The following is a 7,386-nucleotide window of genomic DNA, read 5'->3' as shown; positions in this document are numbered from 1 at the left end:
CATATGATGTCCTGTTCTGGTCTGGTCTATTTGGGGTTCTAAAAGCTTCTTTTATTTGAATAGGCCTATCTTTTTGCATGTTTGGGAAGTTTTCTGCTAGAATCCTGTGAAACAAAGTTCCTAGACCTTCTGTTTCTAGGTGCTCCTCTACACCTATTATCTTCAGATTAGGCTTTCTGATGGTGTCTTCCAAATGTTGAATAGATCTATCATATTTCTTGGATTTGTCTTAGATAGTTGCATGTTCTCCCTCTATAATATATAGGGTGTCTTCAGTCCCCGAGTTTCAGTCTTCTGCATGGTCTAACTTATTCTCAAGAATTTCTACTTTGAGAGCTGGGAAGGTGGCTCAGTGGTAGAGCACTTGCCTTGCATGCATGAGGCTCTGTGTTCAATTCCTCAGCACCACACAAGCAAAATAAAAAGCCGGAAGTGGCGCTGTGGCTCAAGTGGTAGAGTGCTAGCCTTGAGCTGAAGAGCTGAGGGACAGAGCCCAGACCCAGAGTTCAGGCCCCACGACCACACCCCAAAAATAAATAAATAAATAAATAAAAGAATTTCTACTTTTTAAACATTTTTTTTCCTTCTAATTGGTTGGCATTGATGGCTTCAAATTCTTTGATGGAGCTTTGTTTTAGATCTTGTATGAATTTGTTTACTTCCTTAATTTCGTCTTCAGTGTTTATTCTCAAATCACTTAGTTGATTGGTTATGGTTTCCTTGGACTCTCATTCTTTCTGTTGGGCTCCATTCAACATTCCCTTTCGGGTCTCCCTGACTTCATTCAGCTGTCTTTTAATGGATTCCATGAATGCCTCTATTTGGTATGAAAGTAACACCAGTTTTGTGCTAGAACACTATTTTTAGGCAAGCATCAACCAAAGTCCTGTAGTTGCACAATCAAAAGTTGACAGATACAATCTATTTCACAGGTACTATTTATTCAATGTAAAACAACAATGTATTAATGGGCTAAGAACAGCAAAGTAGAATTTGGCAAACCAGAAATTATTAGTTTTAGGGAGAAAAGTGGGAAAATAGGATTAGAGAGATGTAGAAAGGTAAAAGGAGAGTGAAATTAACCAAGTCCTAATCTCAAAGAGGAAAATAGATTGGACAAAATGATAGGAGAAAGAGAAGAGAAAATAAAAGAGGCAAGAAAAAATGGAAAAACAAAAATTTAATTTTAAAAAGTGAAACACAAAAATGATGCAAGTTTAAAGAGGAAATATTGAGAGAAGAACAGGAATAGGATGAGAGGAGCGGACAAGTAGAAAGGAGATGTGAAGAACTAAAAATACTTAAAATAAAAATAAAAAATAATTATAATATTATATAGGTATTATGAGATAATACTGTTATTAAGGAATTTAAGCCTAAGAGTTTTTGAAATAATTAATAAATTTTTGGATTAAGTGTGTAAACAATGTGGAATAAGGTCTAATAATCAATAAAGGGTATATCTGAGGATGAGGAGAACAGCAATTAAGTCACCTAAAAAAGAATGAAGAGAAGAAAAAGTGAAAAGAATGAGAAAGAAAGGAAAAAGATCAAAATTCAGTAGAGATAAAATAAAAATACAAAAGTGAACACACATATACACCTAAAATAAAAATTATAAGAGGAAAAAACAGATTAATAGAAAACAATTTTCTTAAAAAAATTACAAGTTAATGAAAAGGTAAAAAGAAAGGGTTCTTTGGGGGGGGGGGTGAATGGGAAGATCCTATATCTCCCTTGTGTCCATAACTAGTCTCTTGGTGGAGTCTCTGGTCTGCTTGTGGTGTTTGATTTTCCTGTGGCTTGATTGGTTTCTTAAGTTAGTTTGTTTGGCAGGCAGAAAAATGGTTTGCTTTACCCAGAATTTTGTGATCCTCCTCCCAGGCTAGTTCAGTGGGAGAGAGATCTGCTTTGTTTCTCACAAAAGAGAGAGTTGGCAGTTTCCTCTTGTTTGGAGATGCTGTGATGAGGCTAGGTTCTGGGTAGAGTTGAGGCCTTTCAGCAAACACTAGCTTTTCCCTGAGGGGCTAGCTTCTGAGACACTCACAGAGCCCAGCATGGAGCCATTCTCAGGGTTTATGATTACTGAATTTCAATTGATTGTCTAGGCTGCTATAAGTAGGGGAAGCCTCTGGCTCTGTTTACACAGTGAAGAAAGACATTCCTCTGGGGGCTGAGTTTTCACTGCCTGGGCTGGGTGACTTTCTCTTGAATGGAGCTGAGCCTGGCAAGTCAGGATAGGTTCTTGTGACCTGCTAAATGACTTTTGTTTTCCTCCAAGTCCTGGATTGGAGCTATATTCTCAGCCATGCCTTTGCCATTATCAAAGATGGAGATCTCAGGTAGTGGAACAGTGGGGAGGGGAGGGGGAGGGGTGACCTTGCCTCCTCTGCTCCCTGAGAAGGAGTTATTATGTCTTGGTTCCTGGGTTGTTTCTGGTCTGTGATCTGCAGGATGAAGATACCTTACCTGCACCTTGTCAGTTCTTGCTGGTGTTGGGTAGAATCCAATCACTCGCTGTGTCTGGCACATTTGTCCAGGACTCTCTGTGTTGTAGGTATGGCCACTGCTACTGCAAGTGCTCAGATCTGTTTCCTTACCTGGATTTTCCCTTTCTGGCAAAAGTCTCTGTACTGGGATGGCACACTTGGTGTAATTCTCCCGCCTAGGACAGTTCACTATTACACTAAAACTGCTTTATGGTGGGAGCTTGTTTAGCCTCCAGGTTCTCCTCTGCCATCTTCCTGGAACTACTCCTCTTTTTTTTCTCTCCAGTATATTTTCTTGTTTTGGAACAAGTGTGATGGACTGTCCAACCATTCAAAATGAAGCTTATTCCATTAATTTAATAGAAAAGGAATGCAGCCTGCTTACATCTCAAACCAACTTTGAGTATAATGTTAATCTGATAATTCACATCATTGAATTTTCAAAGTTGTATTAATAATTTTTTGTTAAACTATTCATTAAAGAGGTTCTAAATAGCAAGAATAAAAAACAATGTTTTGCTTTCTAAGAATGTAAAAAGCTAGTAATTCAATAAAACATATTCTATTCTTCCAAGATTCCATGGTGAAGAATTTCTCTTTTATCATAACCCTTACCACTGACCACCTCCCATCAAAATTGTAAGCTTTATTCAGTTTTCTTGTTCCCGCATTCATTTTGGTACTAGGACGAATAATCTCCTTGTTGTATTTGACAATGAAATTCCAATTGTTGTTAGAGAGGTCAATACATATTGCCAAAGGCAGATTCATGGGCACATCATAGAGCATGAACTATTGAATATCATTAACGTGATCCTATTCAACTATTCCATCAATTAATAAAAATACCACATATATGTGCATCTTCATATAATTTTTAAAATGCAATGTAGTTACATATCATATGTCATAAAATAATTCAGACAACTGGTAGAAGAGACTAAGCTCAACCGTTTGCATCGTTCCTAATACTATTTGTAAAATTTTCTTTCTCAGTAACTTTTACTGCAGGGCCTTCTTTTCCTAGCAATAAGTTATAAGTCATGTCCTTGGATTTTAGTCAACTTTGAGTAAGCTGTTTCTTTCCACCACCAGTTAGTCCCTCGAGTTAAATACCTGAGGAATAACTTGTTCCATTATGCCTGCAAGAGGAGTATCCAAGTCAACTGTCTGTGCCCACTCTTCGCTTGCTTTTTTGGGGAGAATGGGGTAACAGAGACAGGGGAGACAGAGGTGTCAAGGTTCAGATGGCTGGAACCATGGTGTTATGAATTATGGGTAGCAGAAAAGAGTAGTAGAGAGTAGGATACCAGGTAACGGTTAACTGTGACTGTAATTGCTGAGTTCCAGTGTAAGGAAATTGGTTAGCAGCAACAGCTTTGCAGGGGTTGGGGTAGCTAACACAGGTATCCAGAACTGTTTTGCAGGGACAAGGAAGCATAGACAAAGTGAAAGAGTAAAATAGTTGTGAGGGATTGTGGGGCACAATCAGGGTAACAAGGTCATGGGTGTGCAAAGTGGGTAGCCAGTACTGTGGGAGAAGCAATTGACATGGTGGCCTGATGTGGTGCAGAGCTCTGGGTTTGCCTGTCCAGTTTTGGCTGTTAGATCTTTAGAGAAAGTACCTCTAGCAGCTCATTATCAGCTTGTTGTGTTCAGGCACGTGCCATCTATAAATGTCTACTCCAAGTAGATTGCATTCTTTGACACCAACTATAGGATCTTTGCTCTAAGCATCCTGAGAGACCACACTCCACAATGCTACAGAAATGGCTCCACATAGTAAGCTGCAACAACCTCATACAACTCTTGCTGCTCCTCCCCAGTGTCAATTATCATGGTAGCAAGGGATCTGAGATGTGCTCAGCAGCAGTGCTCTGAGAAGCTACCAATTCTTACCATCCCAATTGGGGAGCTCCCTAGAAATGGGCAAGAGCACTTGCTGATGTTCTTCCAACTTCTCTCTGTGGCTATGCACAACCAGATTGTTGTACCTCAGGTGGATTACTTTAATGTCCAGGTAGCATCAAACTTGCTCTGTCTTCTCTCTCTAGGTGCTCTTCTTCTGTTTCAGCTGCCTCTCCATTTCCCAGGTAGCTCGCTTCATCTCCACATCTTTTGAATTGTGCTTCATATCAACCCGTGGCTTTCACACCAAGCCCTTCTATTTTCTCATCTACCTCTCTAGCTGTGAATCTGGTACAACAAGCTAATTTCTGTATCTGTTTATCAAGATTTGAGCCGGAATGCAAGATGGTACTAGCTAACTGAGAACATGGGGAGCTTCTTAAATACTTCCCTGCCATTCACTGCTCATTGAGAAAGACGCAAATGTGTCAGTCTCTCCTTCTTCATATCTGGTTCAGCAGAATAAAGTGAATTCACAATGGAGCTACCAGACAGCTGCTATGTCAGCAAATGATGAAACCAAAGATAATTTAGTGAGGGGATACTTACCAAGTGTACTAGGATAAATGCACATATTTGTGGGATATTACTAAGAACTTTCATCAAACTGGTTATTTTATGCCCAAAATGGTAGACCAGTGTTAAACTCTCCCTGAGATCTTCCTGTTCTGAAGACCCTGAGGACTCCTACATACAACTCATACCTAATGACATGGGTGAATAAAACCATAGGTGAGTATGGATTAGTATTTTGAACGTGTGGTAAAGTGTTGTCTTGTCATGACCACCATGAAATCAATGTCCTTTCTCTGACCTACATCATATCTCTTTATTTGGCATAATTGGCAGATTTCTTAGTGTGTTATTTTCTTCTGTTAGTTCAGTGCACAAGTTAAAACATTAAGCATGCCAAACCATGGGTTTCCATTGTCCTAGTAGATGTTTTGCCTTCTAGGACCTTCCTTCCAGGTAACTCTTTGTTTAGTATATTGCACAATGCCCCAATCAATGAAATCATTTTGAGCCTAGGAGAAAATCTCCATTTGTAAAGCAGTACACATAAGGAGATGATACCCCACACACAAATGCTCCAGGAGAACAGAGTGTAAGGGTGTCTACATATTTGGGAAATAGGATTCTGAGGGGTGGAAAGGGATGAGTTTAGATAGCAAACCTAGAAGTAATTATAAGTTTCTGAATTTCTAACCTTTTTTCCTTCTGCCCCTCAGATTCAATTCAAGAAGTGGTGGAATGTTTATGATCACAAAAAGGAGTTTTTAATCCCAGGCCCAAACTCTAGGTGTTCTTGTTACATCTTCCCACCTACCCCTGATGTAAATTGTCAGAAGGGCAAAGGCGAAGGGAGCCCCTTGCTCAGGAATATAAATGGAGCATTCAAGTAACTGCAGTCTCTGACTTTCTATTTTGAAGGTAAGATAAAAGGAAGTTTGAGATTTTAAGAAATCAGTTTCTAGGCTCTATGGTTCCTTCTGACTTCTTTCCCTCCTTCTATGTTTTGAGAGCCACAGTTAGTACAGTGCTTCTGTCTCTTAGAGGGCAATCCTTCTCTTCATACCATGCTTAAAGTAGACAATAGGTGGAAGCTGCCAATAAAAAAAAAAAGCATGAAGTAGCACACAATGAGTGCTTTTCCTGAATTCCTAGACCTAACAAGTTCCCAATTCTGAAGAGAATGTGATTATGGGTGAGTACTAACAACATCCACTGAATGGTGAGCTTGGAACTCTTTTCCCAAGGCAGGTTCTGTCCAGGTTATTAGGATGGCTGAGATCTACTGAATCAATGAACTTACAGACCATGCAAAACAGAAAATTCTAAGAGATTGAGATCCCAAAAAGAAACTGGACCAAGAAGAGAAAACTTATCATTGCTGAAAAAGGAGGAAGACTTAACTAAGAGAATGTTCTTCTGAATACAGATATGGGTATAATTATAAGGAAGTTTTAAGTTGTGGCTCATCAGTAGAAATTATCAAGTCAAACCTCACTAAACTAAAAATAAAACTTATAAAATAAAAAAAATCTATTTGGATTTCAGTACTAACATCTGTTTTAAGGAGTGTGATTGTGGTGTGTGTGGGTGTGGGTGTGTGTGTGTGTTTGTGTCTGTATGTGTGTGTGTGTGTGGTGTCTGAGATTATTTATGGGACAACATTAGTTCTTAAAAATCATCATATTGTCAATATTCTTTAGGTTTCCCACTCATGTCTGGTGGCGTTCTAGCTCTACCACATGAAACACACAATTCTCGCTTCCTTCTGGTTAAATGGAGATAAAGATATTATGGATATGTCAACCTGGGTTGGTTTCAAACTATGATCTTCAGATCTTATTCTCTGGAGTAGGTAAGGTATAAGAGTGAGCCAATATGCCCAACCCAGTATTTCCAGTCAGTTACATAATCTTTCTGAATCTCAGTTACTTCCTGTGTGCAAAGTGAAAAGAATTACTGTGTGAACCTTAGAATCAGGTGGGAGTTATGACTGGGTGTAGGAAGTATATGTGTTTGGGATGTGTGTACAAAGCCTGACACTCTCATAAAACTACTGATGTTTATATTGAAATGTATTCCAGGAATTGAAACAAGAGGAATTTTTTTTGTTCTAGTTTATCCATTTATGGCATTGAGGGAACCAGAGATAGTCAAGTAGAACAGGGAAACAAATGCAGCACTTGTACACTGTAGCTATTGTGTTCACAACGAGCTATACGACTGTGGACAGGGACAGGAGAGATGGGATTGTCAAACAGGAAATGAACTCATTACCTGACTTACAAAATGGTTATCCATATAACAATTTTAAAAGTACAATAACAATTTTAAAAGTCCAGATTGATGATGATCTTCTCCAGTTTGTGTAGGTGCCCTTAAGACTCAGGCCCACCGATGGAGTTTTTGAACGTCAATTTATATGATAATTAATATAAAGCCATAATCTCTTAAGAAATGTTGTAACAAGTAGTTCATT

Source organism: Dipodomys spectabilis, unplaced genomic scaffold (assembly GCF_019054845.1).
Source record: "Dipodomys spectabilis isolate Male_0828 unplaced genomic scaffold, ASM1905484v1 ptg000351l, whole genome shotgun sequence".
NCBI lineage: Eukaryota > Metazoa > Chordata > Mammalia > Rodentia > Heteromyidae > Dipodomys > Dipodomys spectabilis.
This window is presented reverse-complemented; position numbering follows the sequence as displayed.